This window comes from Tasmannia lanceolata, unplaced genomic scaffold (assembly GCF_043159265.1).
Source record: "Tasmannia lanceolata isolate RefF3 unplaced genomic scaffold, GAP_Taslan_0.1 ptg000003l, whole genome shotgun sequence".
Lineage (NCBI taxonomy): Eukaryota > Viridiplantae > Streptophyta > Magnoliopsida > Canellales > Winteraceae > Tasmannia > Tasmannia lanceolata.
In genome coordinates, this window is record NW_027518680.1 from 30,103,842 (window position 1) to 30,126,026 (window position 22,185).

At 36.6% G+C, this 22,185-nt stretch overlaps 10 non-coding genes across 10 annotated transcripts; all 10 read left to right on the forward strand.

Moving 5' to 3' along the window:
• Positions 1 to 15,451: 15,451 nt before the first annotated feature.
• Positions 15,452 to 15,570, forward strand: LOC143871105 (5S ribosomal RNA). The gene has a single exon (XR_013245881.1). It is a non-coding gene; the product is annotated as a 5S ribosomal RNA (ribosomal RNA).
• Positions 15,571 to 16,167: 597 nt separating this feature from the next.
• Positions 16,168 to 16,286, forward strand: LOC143873849 (5S ribosomal RNA). Its single transcript, XR_013248546.1, has one exon. It is a non-coding gene; the product is annotated as a 5S ribosomal RNA (ribosomal RNA).
• Positions 16,287 to 16,883: 597 nt separating this feature from the next.
• Positions 16,884 to 17,002, forward strand: LOC143871107 (5S ribosomal RNA). The gene has a single exon (XR_013245882.1). It is a non-coding gene; the product is annotated as a 5S ribosomal RNA (ribosomal RNA).
• Positions 17,003 to 17,542: 540 nt separating this feature from the next.
• On the forward strand, positions 17,543 to 17,661 carry LOC143871108 (5S ribosomal RNA). Its single transcript, XR_013245883.1, has one exon. It is a non-coding gene; the product is annotated as a 5S ribosomal RNA (ribosomal RNA).
• Positions 17,662 to 18,258: 597 nt separating this feature from the next.
• On the forward strand, positions 18,259 to 18,377 carry LOC143871110 (5S ribosomal RNA). Its single transcript, XR_013245885.1, has one exon. It is a non-coding gene; the product is annotated as a 5S ribosomal RNA (ribosomal RNA).
• Positions 18,378 to 18,917: 540 nt separating this feature from the next.
• On the forward strand, positions 18,918 to 19,036 carry LOC143871111 (5S ribosomal RNA). The gene has a single exon (XR_013245886.1). It is a non-coding gene; the product is annotated as a 5S ribosomal RNA (ribosomal RNA).
• Positions 19,037 to 19,633: 597 nt separating this feature from the next.
• On the forward strand, positions 19,634 to 19,752 carry LOC143871112 (5S ribosomal RNA). The gene has a single exon (XR_013245887.1). It is a non-coding gene; the product is annotated as a 5S ribosomal RNA (ribosomal RNA).
• A 597-nt stretch (positions 19,753 to 20,349) lies between these two features.
• On the forward strand, positions 20,350 to 20,468 carry LOC143871113 (5S ribosomal RNA). Its single transcript, XR_013245888.1, has one exon. It is a non-coding gene; the product is annotated as a 5S ribosomal RNA (ribosomal RNA).
• A 597-nt stretch (positions 20,469 to 21,065) lies between these two features.
• LOC143871114 (5S ribosomal RNA) lies at positions 21,066 to 21,184 on the forward strand. Its single transcript, XR_013245889.1, has one exon. It is a non-coding gene; the product is annotated as a 5S ribosomal RNA (ribosomal RNA).
• Positions 21,185 to 21,781: 597 nt separating this feature from the next.
• LOC143871115 (5S ribosomal RNA) lies at positions 21,782 to 21,900 on the forward strand. The gene has a single exon (XR_013245890.1). It is a non-coding gene; the product is annotated as a 5S ribosomal RNA (ribosomal RNA).
• The last annotated feature ends 285 nt before the right edge of the window (positions 21,901 to 22,185 follow it).

Here is a 22,185-nt window from a genome sequence, read left to right on the forward strand (position 1 = left end):
CTTGACTCCATCCCTAGGGTTTCCTATGTCTAAAAGATAAATGTTTTATAAAGTTCCTAAAATAAGAAGCTTTCTAATTTTTCAATCTCCATCATTCATTAACTAAATAAAAAATTCAATACCCTCATACGCTCATCCCAAAACATGGCGTAAAGCTCGTTGACATCATCACTAGGGTTTTCTTATTTCTAAATGATAGATGTTTAACAATATTTCTAAAATAAGAAACTTTCTATTTTTTCAATCTCCATCCATCCTCAACTAAATCAAAGATTCGATATCATCTCATCTTCATCCCAAAACTTAGCTAAAAGCCCCTTCACACTATCTTTAGGGTTTCATATGTTTAAAAGATGAATGTTTTATAAAGTTTTGAAAATAAGAGATTTTATATTTTTGAATCTCTATCCTTCACCAACTAAATCTGCGATTCAATATCATCTCATCCTCATCCTAAAACTTGGCTAAAAGTACCTTGACTCCATCTCTAGGGTTTCCTATGTCTAAAAGATGGATGTATTATAAAGTTCTTAAAGTAAGAAGCTTTCTAATTTTTTAATCTCCATCCTTCATCAACTAAATCTAAGATTCAATACCCTCATATGCTCATTCCAAAACGTGGCTTAAAGCTCGTTGACATCATCACTAGGGTTTCTTATTTCTAAATGATGGATGTTTTAAAAAGTTTCTAAAATAAGAAACTTTATATTGTTTCAATGTCCATCCTTTATCAACTAAATCAAAGATTAAATATCATCTCATCTTCATCTAAAAACTTAGCTAAAAGCTCGTTCACACTATTTCTCGGGTTTCCTATGTCTAAAAGATTGATATTTTATAAAGTTTCTAAAATAAGAGACTTTAAATTTTGGAATCTCCAACCCTCACAAACTAAATCTACGATTCAATACCATCTCATCCCCATCCCAAAACTTGGATAAAAGAACTTTGACTCCATCTCTAGGGTTTCTTATGTCTAAAAGATGGATGTCTTATAAAGTTCCTAAAATAAGAAGCTTTCGAATTTTTCAATCTCCATCCTTCAACATCTAAATCTAAGATACAATACTCTCATCTGCTCATCCTAAAACATTGCTTAAAGCTCGTTGACATCATCACTTGGGTTTCTTATTTCTAAATGATAGAGGTTTTACAAAGTTCTTAAAATAAGAAAGTTTCTATTTTTTCAATCTCCATCATTTATCAACAAAATCTAAGATTCATTACCATCTCACCCTTATCCCAAAACTTGGCTAAAAGCACCTTGACTCCATCTATAGGGTTTCCTATTGATAAAAGATTGATGTTTTATAATGTTCATAAAATAAGAAGCTTTCTAATTTTTCAATCTTCATCCTTTATCAACTAAATCTAAGATTCAATACCCTCATATGCTCATCCCAAGACATGCCTTAAAGCTCGTTGACATCATCATTAGGGTTTCTTACTTCTAAATGATGGACGTTTTACAAAGTTTCTAAAATAAGAAACTTTCTATTTTTTCAATCTTCATCCTTTATCAACTAAGTCTAAGATTCAATACCATCTCATCCTCATCCCAAAATTTGGCTTATAGCACCTTGACTCCATCTCTAGGGTTTCCTATGTCTAGAAGATTGATGTTTTACAAAGTTCCTAAAATAAGAAGCTTTCTAATTTTTCAATATCCATCCTTTATCAACTAAATCTAAGATTCAATACCCTCATATTCTCATCCCAAAACATGGCTTAAAGCTCGTTGATATCATAGCTAGGGTTTCTTATTTCTAAATGATGGATGTTTAACAATGTTTCTAAAATAAGAAACTTTCTATTTTTTCAATCTCCATCCTTTATCAACTAAATCTAAGATTTAATACAGTATCAGCCTAATCTCAAAACTTGGCTAAAGCTCCTTCACACCATCTCTAGGGTTTCTTATGTCTTAAAGATGGTTGTTTTATATAGTTTCTAAAGTAAAAAGCTTTCTTTTTTTTCAATCTCCATCCTTTTTCAAATAAATCAAAGATTCAATACCATCTAATCCTCATCTCAAGACTAAGCTAAAAGCACGTTGACACCATCTATTGGGTTTCCTATGTCCAAAAGGTGGATATTTTATAAAGTTTATAAAATAAGAAACTTTCTATTTTTTGAAAAGATTATGAGGTTTCCTATGTCAAAAAGATTGATATTTTATAAAGTTACTAAAATAAGAACCTTTCCATTTTACAATCTCCATCCTTTATGAACTAAATCTAAAATTCAATACCATCTAATCCTGATCTGAAAACTTGGCTAAAAGCACGTTGACACCATCTATTGGGTTTCCTATGTCCAAAAGGTGGATGTTTTATAAAGTTTATAAAATAAGAAACTTTCTATTTTTCAATCTCAATCCTTCACCAACAAAATCTGCGAGTCAATATCATCTCATCCTCATCCCCAAAATTGGGCGAAAGCACCTTGACACCACCTCTAATGTTTACTAAGTCTAAAAGATTGTTGTTTTACAAAGTTTTTGGAATAAGAAACTTTCTATTTTTTCAATCTTCATCCTTCATCAACTAAATCTAAGATTCAGTACTCTATCATTCTCATCCTAAAACTTGGTCAAAATCTCGTTGACATAATCTCTAGGGTTTCCTATGTCTAAAAGATAGATGTTTTATAAAGTTTCTAAAATAAGAAACTTTCAATTTTTTCAATATTCATCATTTATCAACTAAATCTACGATTCAATAGCATCTCATCGTCATCTCAAAACTATGCTAAAAGTTTCTTCACCCCATCTCTAGAGTTTCCTATGTCGAAAAGATGGATGTCTTATAAAGTTTCTAAACTAAGAACCTTTCTATTTTTTTCTATCTCCATCATTCATCAACTAAATCAAAGATTCAACATCATCGCATCCAAATCTCAAAACTTAGCTAAAAGCTCCTTCACACCATATCTAGGGTTTCCTGTGTCTAAGAGACGGATTTTTTATAAAGTTTCAAGAAAAGAAACTTTCTATTTTTCAATCTCCATCTTTCACCAACTAAATCTACGATTCAATACCATCTCATCCTCATTCTAAAACTTGGCTAAAAGCTCCTTGACACCATCTATTGGGTTTCCAATGTCTAAAAGATTGATATTTTAGAAAGTTTCTAAAATAAGAAACTTTCTAATTTTTCAATCTCCATCCTTCATAAACTAAATCTCTGAATAAATATCATCTCATCCTCATCTATCAACTAAATCGAAGATTCAGTACCCTCTCATCCTCATCTTAAAACTTGGCTAAAAGCTCCTTGACACCATCTGTAGGGTTTCATATGTCTAAAAGATCGATGTCTTATAAACTTACTAAAAGAAGAAACTTTTTTATTTTTTTAGTCTCCATCCTTAATCAACTAAATCTAAAATTCAATATCATCTCATCCTCATCTCAAAACTTTGCTAAAAGTTCATTCACACCATCTCCAGAATTTCCTATGTCTAACAGACGGATGTTTTATAAAGTTTCTAAAATAAGAAACTTTTAATTTTTTCAATCTCCATCCTTCATCAACGAAATCTAAGATTTAATACCATCGCATCCTCATCTCAAAACTTTGCTTTAAGCTCCTTGACATCATCTATAGGGTTTACTAAGTCTAGAAGACTGATGTTTTATAAAGTTCCTAAAATAAGAAACTTTCTATTTTTCAATCTCCATCCTTCACCAACTAAATCTACAATTCAATACCAACTCATCATGATCCCAAAACTTTGCTAAAAGCACCTTGACACCATCTCTAGGGTTTCCTATGCCTAAAAGAATGAAGTTTTATAAAGTTCCTAAAATATGAAATTTCTAATTTTTCAATCTCCATCCTTCATCAACTAAATCTAAGATTCAATACCCTCTTATTCTCATCCAAAAACTTAGCTTAAAACTCGTTGACATCATCACTAGGGTTTCTTATGTCTGAAAGATGGATGTTTTACAAAGTTTCTGAAATAATAAATGTTCCATATTTTCAATCTCCATCCTTAATCAACTAAATATTAGATTCAATATTATCTTTTCCTCATCCCAAAACACGGCTAAAAGCTCCTTAACACCATCTCTAGGTTCTCCTATATCTAAAAGAATGATGTTTTATAAAGTTTCTAAAATATAAAACTTTTTATTTCAATCACCATCCTTCATCAACTAAATATAAGTTTTAATACTCCCTCATTCTCATCCCAAAACTTGGCTAAAAGCTCGTTGATATCATCTCTAGGATTTCCTATGTCTAAAAGATTGATGTTTTATAATGTTTATATAATATGAAACTTTTTATTTTTTCAATATCTATCCTTGTTCAAATAAATCAAAGATTGAATACCATCTAATCCTAATATCAAAACTTAGCTAAAAGTTCTTTCACACCATTTATGAGGTTTCATATGTCTAAAAGATTGATGTTTTATAAAGTTTTTAAAATAAGAAACTTTTCATTTTACAATCTCCATCATTGATCAACTAAATCTAAAATTCAAAATCATCCAATCCTCATATCAAAACATAGCTAAAAGCACGTTGACACCATCTATTGGGTTTCCTATGTCTAAAAGCTCGATGTTTTATAAAGTTTCTAAAGTAAGAAACTTTCTATTTTTAATCTCAATCCTTCACCAACAAAATCTACGATTCAATACCATCTCATCCTCATCCCAAAACATGGCTAAAAGCACATTGACATCATCTTTAGGGTCTCTTATGTGTAGAAGATAGATGTTTTCTAAAGTATCTAAAATAAGAAACTTTCTATTTTTTCAACCTAGGTCCTTTATCAACTAAATCTAAGATCCAATATGCTCTTATCCTAATCTCAATACTTGGCTAAAAGCTCCTCGACACCATCACTAGAGGGTTCCTATGTCTAAAAGATGGATGTCGTACAAAGTTTCTAAAATAAGAAACTTTCTATTTTTTAGTCTTTATCCTTCATCAACTAAATCAAAGATTCAGTATCATCTCATCCACATATCAAAAATTAGCTAAAAGCTCCTTGACACCAACTCTAGGGTTTCTTATGCCTAAAAGATGGATATTTTATAAAGTTTCTAAAATAAGAAACTTTCTATTTTTTCAATCTTCATCATTTATCAACTAAATCTAAGATTCAATACATTCTCATCATAATCTCAAAACAGAGCAAAAAGCTCCTTAACCCCATCCCTAGAGTTTCCTATGTCTAAAAGATGCATGTCTTATAAAGTTTCTAAAATAAGAAACTTTTGATTTTTTCAATCTCCCTCCTTTCTCAACTAAATCAAAGATTGAATATCATCTCATCCTCATCTCAAAACTTAGTTAAAAGCTCCTTCACACCATCTCTAGGATTTCTTATGTTTAAAAGATAGATGTTTTATAAAGTTTCTAAAATAAGAAACTTTTTATTTTTCAATCTCCATCCTCCACCAGCTAAATCTACGATTCAATACCATCTCATCCCCATCCTAAAACTTGGCTAAAAGCACCTTGACACCATCTCTAGGGTTTCTTATGCCTAAAAGATTGATGTTTTAGAAAGTTTCTAAAATAAGAAACTTTCAAAATTTTCAATCTCCATCCATCATCAACTAAATCTATGATTCATTACAATCTACTTCTCATCCAAAAACTTGGCTTTAAGCTCGTTGACATCATCTCTAGAGTTTCCTATCTCTAAAAGATGTATGTTTTACAAAGTTTCTAAAATAAGAAAGTTTCCATTTTATAATCTCCATCCCTGATCAACTAAGTCTAAAATTCAATACCATCTCATGCTAAAAGCACGTTGACACCATCTATTGGGTTTCCTATGTCCAAAAGGTGGATGTTTTATAAAGTTTATAAAATAAGAAACTTTCTATTTTTCAACCTCCATCTTTCACCAACTAAATCTATGATTCAATACCATCTCATCCTCATTCTAAAACTTGGCTAAAAGCTCCTTGACACCATCTATAGGGTTTCCAATGTCTAAAAGATTGATATTTTAGAAAGTTTCTAAAATAAGAAACTTTCTAATTTTTCAATCTCCATCCTTCGTAAAGTAAATCTTTGATTTAATATCATCTCATCCTCATCTATCAACTAAATCTAAGATTCAGTACCCTCTCATCCTCATCTTAAAACTTGGCTAAAACCTCCTTGACACCATCTGTAGGGGTTCATATGTCTAAAAGATTGATGTCTTATAAAGTTACTAAAAGAAGAAATTTTTTATTTTTTTAGTCTCCATCCTTAATCAACTAAATCTAAGATTCAATATCATCATATGCTCATCTCAAAACTTTGCTAAAAGCTCCTTCACACCATCTCCAGAATTTCCTATGTCTAAGAGACGGATGTTTTATAAAGTTTCTAAAATAAGAAACTTTTAATTTTTTCAATCTCCATCCTTAATCAACGAAATCTAAGATTTAATACCATCGCATCCTCATCTCAAAACTTTGCTTAAAGCTCCTTGACACCATCTCTGGGGGTTTACTAAGTCTAGAAAACTGATGTTTTATAAAGTTCCTAAAATAAGAAACTTTCTATTTTTGAATCTCCATCATTCACCAACTAAATATACGATTCAATACCAACTCATCATGATCCCAAAACTTTGCTAAAAGCACCTTGACACCATCTCTAAGGTTTCCTATGTCTAAAGGAATGATGTTTTATAAAGTTTCTAAAATATGAAACTTTCTAATTTTTCAATCTCCATCCTTCATCAACTAAATCTAAGATTCAATACTCTCTTATTCTCATCCAAAAACTTAGCTTAAAACTTGTTGACATCATCACTAGGGTTTCTTATGTCTGAAAGATGGATGTTTTACAAAGTTTCTAAAATAATAAACTTTCCATATTTTCAATCTCCATCCTTAATCAACTAAATATTAGATTCAATATTATCTCTTCCGCATCCCAAAATACGGCTAAAAGCTCCTTGACACCATCTCTAGGTTCTCCTATATCTAAAAGAATGATGTTTTATAAAGTTTCTAAAATAAGAAACTTTTTATTTCAATCACCATCCTTCATCAACTAAATATAAGATTTAGTACTCCCTCATTCTCATCCCAAAACTTGACTAAAAGCTCGTTGATATCATCTCTACGATTTCCTATGTCTAAAAGATTGATGTTTTATAAAGTTTATATAATATGAAACTTTTTATTTTTTCAATATCCATCCTTGTTCAAATAAATCAAAGATTGAATACCATCTAATCCTAATAACAAAACTTAGCTAAAAGTTCTTTCACACCATTTATGAGGTTTCATATGTCGAAAAGATTGATGTTTTATAAAGTTTTTAAAATAAGAAACTTTCCATTTTATAATCTTCATCCTTGATCAACTAAATCTAAAATTCAAAACTATCTAATCCTCATCTCAAAACATAGCTAGAAGCTCGTTGACACCATCTATTGGGTTTCCTATGTGTAAAAGCTGGATGTTTTTTAAGGTTTATAAAGTAGGAAACTTTCTTTTTTAATCTCAATCCTTCACCAACAAAATCTACGATTCAATACCATCTCATCCTCATCCCAAAACATGGCTAAAAGCACCTTGACATCATCTTTAGGGTCTCTTATGTGTAAAAGATGGATGTTTTCTAAAGTATCTAAAATATGAAACTTTCTATTTTTCCAATCTCCATCCTCCACCAACTAAATCTAAGATTCAATACTCTCTTATTCTCATCCAAAAACTTTATATAACTTCTCTTATTCTCATCCCAAAACTTGGTTAAAGCCTCGTCGACATCATCTTGAGGGTTTCCTATGTCTAAAAGATAGAAGTTTTATAAAGTTTTTAAAATTCGAAACTTTCTATTTTTTCAATTTCCTTCCATGATCAACTAAATCTAAGATTCAAAATCATCTTATCATCATCCCAAAACTAGGCTAAAAGCGCCTCCACACCATCTCTAGGGTCTCTTATGTCTAAAATATGGTTGTTTTTTTAAGTATATAAAATAAGAAACTTTCTATTTTTTCAATCTCCATTCTTTATCTACTAAATCTAAGATTTAATACCATCTCATCCTCATCTTAAAACTTGGCTAAAACCTAATCGACATAATTTCTAAGATTTTCTTTGTTTAAAAGATGGAGATTTTATAAAGATTCTAATGTAAGAGACTTTCTATTTTTTCAATCTCAATCCTTTATAACCTGAATCTAAGATTTAATACCATCTCATCCTAATCACAAAACTTGGCTAAAATATCATTTAGACCAATCTCCTAAATCTAAGATTTAATACCGTCTCTAGGGTCTCCTATGTCAAAATGATTGATGTTTTATAAAGTTTTTAAATAAGAAACTTTCTATTTTTCAATCTGCATCATTTATCAACTAAATCTAAGATTCAATAACATCTCATCCTAATCTTAAAACTTAGCTAAAAGCTCCTTGACCCCATCTCTAGGGTTTCCTATGTCTAAAAGATGGATGTCTTGTAAAGTTTATAAAATAAGAAACTTTCTATTTTTTCAATCTCCATCCTTCCTCAACTAAATCAAAGATTCAATATCATCTCATCTTGTTCTGAAAACTTGGCAATTAGCACCTTCACACCTTCTCTTGGGTTTCCTATGTCTAAAAGTTGAATGTTTTATGAAGTTTCTAAAATAAGAAACTTCATGTTTTTCAATCTCCATCCTTCACCAACTAAATCTACGATTCCATACAATCTGATCCTCATCCCAATACTTGGCTAAAAGCACCTTGACACCATCTCTAGGGTTTTATATGTCTAAAAGATGGATATTTTATAAATTTCCTAAAATAAGAAACTTTCTAATTTTTTAATCTCCATGCTTCATCAATTAAATCTAAGATTCAATACCCTCTTATTCTCATCCCAAAATATGTCTTAAAGCTCGTTGACATCATTACTATTTTTTCAATCTTCATCCTTTATCAACAAAATCTAAGATTCAAAACCACCTCAGCCTCATCTCAAAACTTGGCTAAAAGCTTCTTGACACCATCTCTAGGGTTTTCTATGTCTAAAAGATTGGTGTCTTATAAAGTTTTTAAATAAGAAACTTTCTTTTTTTTTTCAATCCCCATTCTTGTTCAAATAAATCAAAGATTCAATACCATTTAATCCTAATATCAAAACGTAGCTAAAAGCTCATTCACACCATTTATGAGGTTTCCTATGTCTAAAAGATTGATGTTTTATAAAGTTTCTAACAGAAGAAATTTTCCATTTATAATCTTGATCCTTGATCAACTAAATCTCAAAGTTTTGGCTAAAAGCTTGTTGCCACCATTTATTTGGTTCCCTATTTCTAAAAGATGAATATTTTATAAAGTTTATAAAATAAGAAACTTTCTATTTTTCAATCTCAATCCTTCACCAACAAAATCTACGATTAAATATCATCTCATCCTCATCCCAAAACTTGGCTAAAAGCACCTTGGCACTATGTTTAGGGTTTCTTATGTCTAAAAGATTGTTGTTTTATAAAGTTACTAAAATAAGAAACTTTCTCTTTTTCAATCTCCATCCGTCATCAACTAAATCTGAGATTCAATACTCTCTCATTCTCATCCCAAAACTTGGCTTAAAGCTCCTTCACACCGTCTCTAGGGTCTCATATGTCAAAAGATGGTTGTTTTACAAGTTTCTAAAATAAGAAACTTTCTATTTTTTTAATCTCCATCCTTCATCAACTAAATTAAAGATTTAATATCATCTCATCCTCATCTCAAAATTTTGTTAAAAGCTCATTGACACCATCTCTAGGGTTTCCTTTGTAAAAAAAGATGGATATTTTATAAAGTTTCTAAAATAAGAAAATTTATATTTTTCAATCTCCATCCTTCACCAACTAAATCTACGATTCAATACCATCTCACGCTCACCACAAAACTTGGCTAAAAGCACATTGACACTACCTCTAGGGTTTCCTATGTCTAAAAGATGGATGTTTTATAAGTTTCTAAAATAAGAAACTTTCTATTTTTTCAATCTCCATCATTCATCAACAAAATCAAAGATTCAATACCATCTCATCGTCATCTCAAAACTTAGCTAAAACCACCTTGACACCATCTGTATGGTTTCTTGTGTCTAAAAGATTTATGTTTTATAAAGTTTCTAAAATAAGAAACTTTCTACTTTTCCAATCTTCATAATTTCTCAGATAAATCTAAGATTCAATACCATCAATCCTCATCTCAAAACTAGGGTAAAAGATCCTCAACCCCATCTCTAGGGTTTCCTATGTCTAAAAATGGGTGTCTTATAAAGTTTCTAAAATAAGAAACTTTCTATTTTTTCAATCTCCATCCTTCATCTACTAAATCAAAGAATCAATATCTTCTCATCCTCTTCTGAAAACTTAGCTAAAAGTTCCTTGATACCATCTCTAGGGTTTCCTATGTCTAAAAGATAGATGTTTTATAAAGTTTCTAAAATAAGAAACTTTGTATTTTTCAATCTCCGCCCTTAACCAACTAAATCGATGATTCAATACCATCTCATCCTCATCCCAAAATTTGGCTAAAAGCACCTTGACACCATCTCTACGATTTCTTGTCTTAAAGTTTGATGTTTTAGAAAGTTTCTAAAATAATAAACTTTCTAATTTTTCAATCTCCATCATTAATCAACAAAATCTAAGATTCAATATCATCTCATCCTCATCCCAAACACGGCTTAAAGGTGCTTGACACCTTCTGTAGGTTCTCCAATGTCTAAAAGAACGATGTTTAAATAAAGTTTATAAAATAAGAAACTTTTTTATTTTTTTCAATCTCCATCCTTTATCAATCTAAGATTTATAACCCTCTCATTCTCATCCCAAAACTTGGCTAAAAGCTCGTTGACAACATCTCTAGGGTTTCCTATGTCTAAAAGATAGATGTTTTATAACGTTTATATAATAAAAAAATTTCTATTTTTTCCATCTCCATCTTTAATCAACTAAATCTAAGTTTCAATACCATCTCATCCTCATCTCAAAACTTGGCTAAAAGCTCCTTCACACCATCTCTAGGATTTCCTATGTCTAAAAGATGGAATTTTATAAAGTTTCTAAAAGAAGAAACGTTCTATTTTTTCAATCTCCATACTTAATCAACTAAATTTATGATTCAGTACCTATTCATTCTTATCCCAAACCTTGGCCAAAAGTTCGTTGACATCATCTCCTGGGTATCCTATGTCTAAAAGATTGATATTTTATAAAGTTTCTAAAATAAGAAACTTTTTATTTTTCAATCTCCATCCGTCATCAACTAAATCTGAGATTCGTTACTCTCTCATTCTCATCCCAAAACTTGGCTAAATGCTCATTCACACCGTCTCTAGGGTCTCATATGTCTAAAAGATTGATGTTTTCTAAGTTTCTAAAATAAGAAACTTTCTATTTTATCAATCTTCATCCTTCATCAACTAAATCAAAGATTAAATATCATCTCATCCTCATCTCAAAACTCAGCTAAAAGCTCATTAACATCATCTCTAGGATTTCTTATGTCTAAAAGATGGATGTTTTATAAAGTTCCTAAAATAAGAAACTTTCTATTTTTTCAATCTTCATCAATTATCAACTAAATCTAAGATTCAATTTGATCCCAGTCTCATCTCAAAACTGAACTAAAAGCTCCTTGACCCAATCTCTAGGTTTTCCTATGTCTAAAAGATGGATGTCTTGTAAACTTTTTAAAATAAGAAATTTTCTATTTTTTCAATCTCCATCCTTTCTCAACTAAATAAAAGAATCAATATCTTTTCATACTCATCTCAAAACTTAGGTAAAGCTCCTTCACACGATCTCTAGGGTTTCCTATGTCTAAAAGATGGATGTTTTATAAAGTTTCTAAAATAAGAAATTGTATTCCCAAGGGTGCACATTGGTTCAATCATTCACCTTACCTTCTTGTTTTGATGCTAGCAAATACAAATTGATCAGCATTGTCAGACTAATGTGTTGCTTTGAGATGTTGTGCTTTACACAAAAATTTGATATGCTATATCGCCATTACACAACACATGACTTGTGGACCAAGGATCAAAGGAACCAAGAGCTTGCACCTACTTTTGAGTCATCCTCATTTGAAGATGCTCAAGTAAAGAAGCTCATCATGGAGATCCCACAATTTCCTAAGCAAGTGTCAAGAAGAAGCTTGGAGTTGAACAAGTCATTGGTGACACCTCATGCACCTCACATCATGCAGTGAAGATTGGAGGATGTCACAAGAGCCAAGACAAGGTCAAAATGTTCACTCAAGCTGTTAAAGTCGAAGAGAGTGCAAAGGAGCCAAGACATTCCAAGAAGACTCATGGTTCTTATTTTTAGAATGTATTTGGAGTCCTCTTGATTTTATATAAAATGCACTTTCAAAAGGTTTTCAAAATGATTTTTATACTTAACATTTTACATCTTTGAAAACCATCAACACAGCCAAAAATGTGTTTGAAAACCTTCGACTAAAGCCCAAAGACCATAGCCCAAAAGCTCCGGGATTTTAAAGTTAAAATGAAATTTCACTCGACCAGACTATGCCGGGCGACCGCGAGATGGAACCTAGAAATCCAGGTTATCTCGAAATTTATCGAGCCGGTCGACCGGGTCAAGCTGGGCGACCGCAGATACGTTTCTGTTCAAAACATAAACAATCCAGTATGGTGTGGGCGGTCAACCTTCATGGGTCCGGTCGACTGCGATAGTGTTTTGAGCGAAAATTAAATTCAAACAGTAAGCCCTTGCCGGTCGACCGACCACGCCGATATGAATTTTGAATTTCAAATTAAGAGCCCGATAAGGGCGGACGACCGCCGTGCCTCAGTCGACCTCCGCGACTGGGAAATAGATCCGTTGGGGCTTTCGCAGGTTGACTTTTTCAACCCTGTAAATTACAGTTTTACCCCCAAACAATCATATTTTCTTGTGGGCTATATATACACTATCCAAACCTTTCTACATAACCTTTGTCAAGATAAAATCTCATCTTCTTGAACCAAAACATTTATATGAAAGGTTAAACCTTTTTGAATTTGCATTTTTACATTCTATCAAGAGGATCTTCTTAGGTTTTACATTTGTATATATTCTTTGGAGAGTTTGTGAGCTTACAACTTTGTAATCCGCCTATCAAGAGGCATTGAGAGTTTCTTTCTTTTTATTTCTTCATTCTATGTTTGAGGGTCTCCGATTTGGCCCGGAAAGAAAGGTAAATTAAGTGTACGAGGAAGGTGTCCTCGGAAAAGCTTCGTGCATAAAAGGGTGTGATCCCTTTGAAGAACGAGTTGGTGTAAGGCTTTGAGATTTTCCCTTTGAAGAATCTTAGTAGTTAGTGAAGAATCCCAAGGAGGAAAACTTGGAAGAGTAGAGTAGGTCAAGTTGTGACCGAACCAGTATAAATCTTGTGCCTTGTGGATGCTTTATTCTTCTCCTTCTCATTTGCACATTGTGGTGATTGGTAATCTCTAACCCAACTTGTATCTATGTTTTAATCAAACAAGAGTTAGTGAATTCATGCTTAAAGTAACATCCAAACCCTAACTCTTAATATCTCTATTAATTGATCAAGGGTTAAACATGTTAAGGCTTAATTGGTAAATTGATTTTAGGAATCCAATTAATTAAGCCCCAAATTTTTAATTAGCCAATTCACCCCCTTCTTGGGTTGTTACCTTGTATTTCACTTGGAATCAAAGCTTAGGTTCTTAAAGAGATTTTTAAAATTCAAAATTTACAAGCGATAAAGATCTGTGATAATCCGATGGATTATGAGCTAGGTCAATCCACTATAATTCCTCCATTTTTTGATGGAACAAATTTTAGAGGTTGGAAAATTAAAATGCTTACCTATCTCAAATCCATAAACTTTGACATCTTAGATGTCATTGAAAGGGGATTTTCTATTTCAAGGGAATGCACTAAAAATGATACAAAATTATTTTCATTAAATTCAAAAGCTATTATTATAATATGTTGTGGACTATGTCCCAATGCTTTTGAGCAAAATTTCATCATGTTCCAATGCAAAAGATATTTGAACTAATCTTGGAAATTTTTATGAGAAAAATGATACTCTCTTTTTAAATGATAAAAATACTGTTGTTGAACAAAAAGAGAATCAACAAAAATCTTTTGCAAAGGAAAATTCGTTCAAACATTCATTCTCCGATTTAGAAAAATAAATTGAAAATTTGAAATTGAAAATTAAAGATTGTTTGAAAAGAAATGAAAAATTAAGTCAGTTAAGCAAAATCTTGATAAACAAAAATGATGACCTAATTAAAAAGTGCATTGGTCTTAGAAAAGAAAAGGAAAGCCTTGAAACCACAAACAAGAATTTAAATGAAGAAAAAATAAAAGCTAATTTATCTCAACAAACAAATTGCTTTGAAAGTCAATTAATTGAGATTAAATTAGTTAATAAAGAACTCTCTATAAAGAACCAAAGAATACAAGAAGAAAATGACAAATATCTTTGTCATCATATGTATTCTTGTAGTTCTTGTTGCTCCTAATCTACCCACACTTATTCATGTTCATATTGTGGTAGATTAGGGCATCACAAATCTAGGTGTAGGCTTAGATTTATGAGATCAAGAAAGTTGGTGTGGATAAGAAAAGATACACTCCCACACACAAACTTGATTGGAACCAAATGGATTTGGGTTCCAAAATCCCCCACTCAACTCATTATTTAAAATTATTAATATATGGGGTTGTGCTTTCATTGTTATATCATATGAATTCTTTCTAGATACTATTTCAATGTTGCATTCATTGTATCTTGATCATTCGTGCTTTAAAGATATATCATTTTATAATCAAGCATAGATGCATATCATTAGTCAAGTATTTAATAGAATGCATCTTTGCTTATTGAGTTTCATGATCACCTCATATTCATCTCATAGACATGTAGAAAATAAGAAAATACTTTTCTAGACTATGCTTGTACTTCATTGAAAATCTTTTAGAAGAATTCATCTAAGTGCAAAAACACACAAATATGCACTTAGCATCCACATTTAGATGAACTAAGATGTCAAACATTGCTAGATATAGATCAACATATATCATATTGTGTATCTAGCAAAATTCATCTAGTGCATCCAAAAAAGGGACTTATTGAAAACATATGTCCATTCATCCATTTGAGCTTAAATGATACAAAAATAGAAATGAATTTTTAGGAGTCTCATAGCCTAGGGATCGAGTTTACATGTTCATTAGAATCCCTTGAATGCGAGAAAAGTAGGAGAAAATTGATTTTTTCACAAAATCCCTTGAAAAATATCAAGAAATTGAAAACAGGGGTGTGGCGGTCGACCGAGCCTCGGAGGGCCACCGCAGAAGGCAATATGGACAAAATTAAAAAATGAACAGTAGCGTCGCGGCGGACGACCGCGTGAACCCGGTCGACCGTGGATGGTCGCGAGTGAAAAATAAAAACGGAGCTTTATTACTTTGACAATGGAGAGGCATGCTGGGTGCGATCATACCAGCACAAATGCACTGGATCCCATCAGAACTCCGAAGTTAAGCGTGCTTGGGCGAGAGTAGTACTAGGATGGGTGACCTCCTGGGAAGTCCTCGTGTTGCACCCCTGTCACTTTTTTCGGCTATCTACCACTTTTTTCGAACAATCTTTCGGTTCTGGAACATCGATGCGAACTGAAACGCACGTTTAGTGCGTCGCCTCCTACGTTTCGGTTCGGATCTTTTTATTTTCTTCCGGATGGTGAATTCAAAGACGTCCGGTCTTTATTATGGCGAGGTGATAGTGTCGTTTGATTCGATAAACGGAATTCGTTCTGACATTTCATTTGCGGTCAAATTATAGCGGGGGTTTGTTTAGATTCAGTGACGTACAGGCTATAGCGGATGAGTGTACTAGTGGATGCGAGTCATGAATCCGGTCGGAAGGTGTTTACTGGCCGTGAGCTACCCTTGGTGCACAAATATCGTTCCGACGATAACTTTTGATCCGCCCGTCAGATCGTGGCGATTCTTATATTGATTCGGGGGTACTCGGGAAGATCCATCGCGCGATGACAGCCATGGCAGTCATCCGGCTTCCCGACATGCTCGGATCGTCCATCCGGTGTCATCTAGCAGGATTTTTTCGCACTTTCATTTAAACGGACTTCGTACGACAATGCGAGTGGAAACTCTTTATTACTTTGACAATGGAGAGGCATGCTGGGTGCGATCATACCAGCAAAAATGCACTGGATCCCATCAGAACTCCGAAGTTAAGCGTGCTTGGGCGAGAGTAGTACTAGGATGGGTGACCTCCTGGGAAGTCCTCGTGTTGCACCCCTGTCACTTTTTTCGGCTATCTACCACTTTTTTCGAACAATCTTTCGGTTCTGGAACATCGATGCGAACTGAAACGCACGTTTAGTGCGTCGCCTCCTACGTTTCGGTTCGGATCTTTTTATTTTCTTCCGGATGGTGAATTCAAAGACGTCCGGTCTTTATTATGGCGGGGTGATAGTGTCGTTTGATTCGATAAACGGAATTCGTTCTGACATTTCATTTGCAGTCAAATTATAGCGGGGGTTTGTTTAGATTCACTGACGTACAGGCTATAGCGGATGAGTGTACTAGTGGATGCGAGTCATGAATCCGGTCGGAAGGTGTTTACTGGCCGTGAGCTACCCTTGGTGCACAAATATCGTTCCGACGAGAACTTTTGATCCGCCCGTCAGATCGTGGCGATTCTTATATTGATTCGGGGGTACTCGGGAAGATTAATCGCGCGATGACAGCCCTGGCGGTCATCCGGCTTCCCGACATGCTCGGATCGTCCATCCGGTGTCATCTAGCAGGATTTTTTCGCACTTTCATTTAAACGGACTTCGTACGACAATGCGAGTGGAAACTCTTTATTACTTTGACAATGGAGAGGCATGCTGGGTGCGATCATACCAGCACAAATGCACTGGATCCCATCAGAACTCCGAAGTTAAGCGTGCTTGGGCGAGAGTAGTACTAGGATGGGTGACCTCCTGGGAAGTCCTCGTGTTGCACCCCTCGATGCGAACTGAAACGCACGTTTAGTGCGTCGCCTCCTACGTTTCGGTTCGGATCTTTTTATTTTCTTCCGGATGGTGAATTCAAAGACGTCCGGTCTTTATTATGGCGGGGTGATAGTGTCGTTTGATTCGATAAACGGAATTCGTTCTGACATTTCATTTGCAGTCAAATTATAGCGGGGGTTTGTTTAGATTCAGTGACGTACAGGCTATAGCGGATGAGTGTACTAGTGGATGCGAGTCATGAATCCGGTCGGAAGGTGTTTACTGGCCGTGAGCTACCCTTGGTGCACAAATATCGTTCCGACGATAACTTTTGATCCGCCCGTCAGATCGTCGTGATTCTTATATTGATTCGTGGGTACTCGGGAAGATCCATCGCGCGATGACAGCCCTGGCGGTCATCCGGCTTCCCGACATGCTCGGATCGTCCATCCGGTGTCATCTAGCAGGATTTTTTCGCACTTTCATTTAAACGGACTTCGTACGACAATGCGAGTGGAAACTCTTTATTACTTTGACAATGGAGTGGCATGCTGGGTGCGATCATACCAGCACAAATGCACTGGATCCCATCAGAACTCCGAAGTTAAGCGTGCTTGGGCGAGAGTAGTACTAGGATGGGTGACCTCCTGGGAAGTCCTCGTGTTGCACCCCTGTCACTTTTTTCGGCTATCTACCACTTTTTTCGAACAATCTTTCGGTTCTGGAACATCGATGCGAACTGAAACGCACGTTTAGTGCGTCGCCTCATACGTTTCGGTTCGGATCTTTTTATTTTCTTCCGGATGGTGAATTCAAAGACGTCCGGTCTTTATTATGGCGGGCTGATAATGTCGTTTGATTCGATAAACGGAATTCGTTCTGACATTTCATTTGCGGTCAAATTATAGCGGGGGTTTGTTTAGATTCAGTGACGTACAGGCTATAGCGGATGAGTGTACTAGTGGATGCGAGTCATGAATCCGGTCGGAAGGTGTTTACTGGCCGTGAGCTACCCTTGGTGCACAAATATCGTTCCGACAATAACTTTTGATCCGCCCGTCAGATCGTAGCGATTCTTATATTGATTCGGGGGTACTCGGGAAGATTAATCGCGCGATGACAGCCCTGGCGGTCATCCGGCTTCCCGACATGCTCGGATCGTCCATCCGTTGTCATCTAGCAGGATTTTTTCGCACTTTCATTTAAACGGACTTCGTACGACAATGCGAGTGGAAACTCTTTATTACTTTGACAATGGAGAGGCATGCTGGGTGCGATCATACCAGCACAAATGCACTGGATCCCATCAGAACTCCGAAGTTAAGCGTGCTTGGGCGAGAGTAGTACTAGGATGGGTGACCTCCTGGGAAGTCCTCGTGTTGCACCCCTCGATGCGAACTGAAACGCACGTTTAGTGCGTCGCCTCCTACGTTTCGGTTCGGATCTTTTTATTTTCTTCCGGATGGTGAATTCAAAGACGTCCGGTCTTTATTATGGCGGGGTGATAGTGTCGTTTGATTCGATAAACGGAATTCGTTCTGACATTTCATTTGCAGTCAAATTATAGCGGGGGTTTGTTTAGATTCAGTGACGTACAGGCTATAGCGGATGAGTGTACTAGTGGATGCGAGTCATGAATCCGGTCGGAAGGTGTTTACTGGCCGTGAGCTACCCTTGGTGCACAAATATCGTTCCGACGATAACTTTTGATCCGCCCGTCAGATCGTCGTGATTCTTATATTGATTCGTGGGTACTCGGGAAGATCCATCGCGCGATGACAGCCCTGGCGGTCATCCGGCTTCCCGACATGCTCGGATCGTCCATCCGGTGTCATCTAGCAGGATTTTTTCGCACTTTCATTTAAACGGACTTCGTACGACAATGCGAGTGGAAACTCTTTATTACTTTGACAATGGAGTGGCATGCTGGGTGCGATCATACCAGCACAAATGCACTGGATCCCATCAGAACTCCGAAGTTAAGCGTGCTTGGGCGAGAGTAGTACTAGGATGGGTGACCTCCTGGGAAGTCCTCGTGTTGCACCCCTGTCACTTTTTTCGGCTATCTACCACTTTTTTCGAACAATCTTTCGGTTCTGGAACATCGATGCGAACTGAAACGCACGTTTAGTGCGTCGCCTCATACGTTTCGGTTCGGATCTTTTTATTTTCTTCCGGATGGTGAATTCAAAGACGTCCGGTCTTTATTATGGCGGGCTGATAATGTCGTTTGATTCGATAAACGGAATTCGTTCTGACATTTCATTTGCGGTCAAATTATAGCGGGGGTTTGTTTAGATTCAGTGACGTACAGGCTATAGCGGATGAGTGTACTAGTGGATGCGAGTCATGAATCCGGTCGGAAGGTGTTTACTGGCCGTGAGCTACCCTTGGTGCACAAATATCGTTCCGACGATAACTTTTGATCCGCCCGTCAGATCGTAGCGATTCTTATATTGATTCGGGGGTACTCGGGAAGATTAATCGCGCGATGACAGCCCTGGCGGTCATCCGGCTTCCCGACATGCTCGGATCGTCCATCCGGTGTCATCTAGCAGGATTTTTTCGCACTTTCATTTAAACGGACTTCGTACGACAATGCGAGTGGAAACTCTTTATTACTTTGACAATGGAGAGGCATGCTGGGTGCGATCATACCAGCACAAATGCACTGGATCCCATCAGAACTCCGAAGTTAAGCGTGCTTGGGCGAGAGTAGTACTAGGATGGGTGACCTCCTGGGAAGTCCTCGTGTTGCACCCCTGTCACTTTTTTCGGCTATCTACCACTTTTTTCGAACAATCTTTCGGTTCTGGAACATCGATGCGAACTGAAACGCACGTTTAGTGCGTCGCCTCCTACGTTTCGGTTCGGATCTTTTTATTTTCTTCCGGATGGTGAATTCAAAGACGTCCGGTCTTTATTATGGCGGGGTGATAGTGTCGTTTGATTCGATAAACGGAATTCGTTCTGACATTTCATTTGCAGTCAAATTATAGCGGGGGTTTGTTTAGATTCAGTGACGTACAGGCTATAGCGGATGAGTGTACTAGTGGATGCGAGTCATGAATCCGGTCGGAAGGTGTTTACTGGCCGTGAGCTACCCTTGGTGCACAAATATCGTTCCGACGATAACTTTTGATCCGCCCGTCAGATCGTCGTGATTCTTATATTGATTCGGGGGTACTCGGGAAGATCCATCGCGCGATGACAGCCCTGGCGGTCATCCGGCTTCCCGACATGCTCGGATCGTCCATCCGGTGTCATCTAGCAGGATTTTTTCGCACTTTCATTTAAACGGACTTCGTACGACAATGCGAGTGGAAACTCTTTATTACTTTGACAATGGAGTGGCATGCTGGGTGCGATCATACCAGCACAAATGCACTGGATCCCATCAGAACTCCGAAGTTAAGCGTGCTTGGGCGAGAGTAGTACTAGGATGGGTGACCTCCTGGGAAGTCCTCGTGTTGCACCCCTGTCACTTTTTTCGGCTATCTACCACTTTTTTCGAACAATCTTTCGGTTCTGGAACATCGATGCGAACTGAAACGCACGTTTAGTGCGTCGCCTCCTACGTTTCGGTTCGGATCTTTTTATTTTCTTCCGGATGGTGAATTCAAACACGTCCGGTCTTTATTATGGCGGGGTGATAGTGTCGTTTGATTCGATAAACGGAATTCGTTCTGACATTTCATTTGCGGTCAAATTATAGCGGGGGTTTGTTTAGATTCAGTGACGTACAGGCTATAGCGGATGAGTGTACTAGTGGATGCGAGTCATGAATCCGGTCGGAAGGTGTTTACTGGCCGTGAGCTACCCTTGGTGCACAAATATCGTTCCGACGATAACTTTTGATCCGCCCGTCAGATCGTGGCGGTTCTTATATTGATTCGGGGGTACTCGGGAAGATTCATCGCGCGATGACAGCCCTGGCGGTCATCCTTCTTCCCGACATGCTCGGATCGTCCATCCGGTGTCATCTAGCAGGATTTTTTCGCACTTTCATTTAAACGGACTTCGTACGACAATGCGAGTGGAAACTCTTTATTACTTTGACAATGGAGTGGCATGCTGGGTGCGATCATACCAGCACAAATGCACTGGATCCCATCAGAACTCCGAAGTTAAGCGTGCTTGGGCGAGAGTAGTACTAGGATGGGTGACCTCCTGGGAAGTCCTCGTGTTGCACCCCTGTCACTTTTTTCGGCTATCTACCACTTTTTTCGAACAATCTTTCGGTTCTGGAACATCGATGCGAACTGAAACGCACGTTTAGTGCGTCGCCTCCTACGTTTCGGTTCGGATCTTTTTATTTTCTTCCGGATGGTGAATTCAAACACGTCCGGTCTTTATTATGGCGGGGTGATAGTGTCGTTTGATTCGATAAACGGAATTCGTTCTGACATTTCATTTGCGGTCAAATTATAGCGGGGGTTTGTTTAGATTCAGTGACGTACAGGCTATAGCGGATGAGTGTACTAGTGGATGCGAGTCATGAATCCGGTCGGAAGGTGTTTACTGGCCGTGAGCTACCCTTGGTGCACAAATATCGTTCCGACGATAACTTTTGATCCGCCCGTCAGATCGTGGCGGTTCTTATATTGATTCGGGGGTACTCGGGAAGTTTCATCGCGCGATGACAGCCCTGGCGGTCATCCGGCTTCCCGACATGCTCGGATCGTCCATCCGGTGTCATCTAGCAGGATTTTTTCGCACTTTCATTTAAACGGACTTCGTACGACAATGCGAGTGGAAACTCTTTATTACTTTGACAATGGAGAGGCATGCTGGGTGCGATCATACCAGCACAAATGCACTGGATCCCATCAGAACTCCGAAGTTAAGCGTGCTTGGGCGAGAGTAGTACTAGGATGGGTGACCTCCTGGGAAGTCCTCGTGTTGCACCCCTGTCACTTTTTTCGGCTATCTACCACTTTTTTCGAACAATCTTTCGGTTCTGGAACATCGATGCGAACTGAAACGCACGTTTAGTGCGACGCCTCCTACGTTTCGGTTCGGATCTTTTTATTTTCTTCCGGATGGTGAATTCAAAGACGTCCGGTCTTTATTATGGCGGGGTGATAGTGTCGTTTGATTCGATAAACGGAATTCGTTCTGACATTTCATTTGCGGTCAAATTATAGCGGGGGTTTGTTTAGATTCAGTGACGTACAGGCTATAGCGGATGAGTGT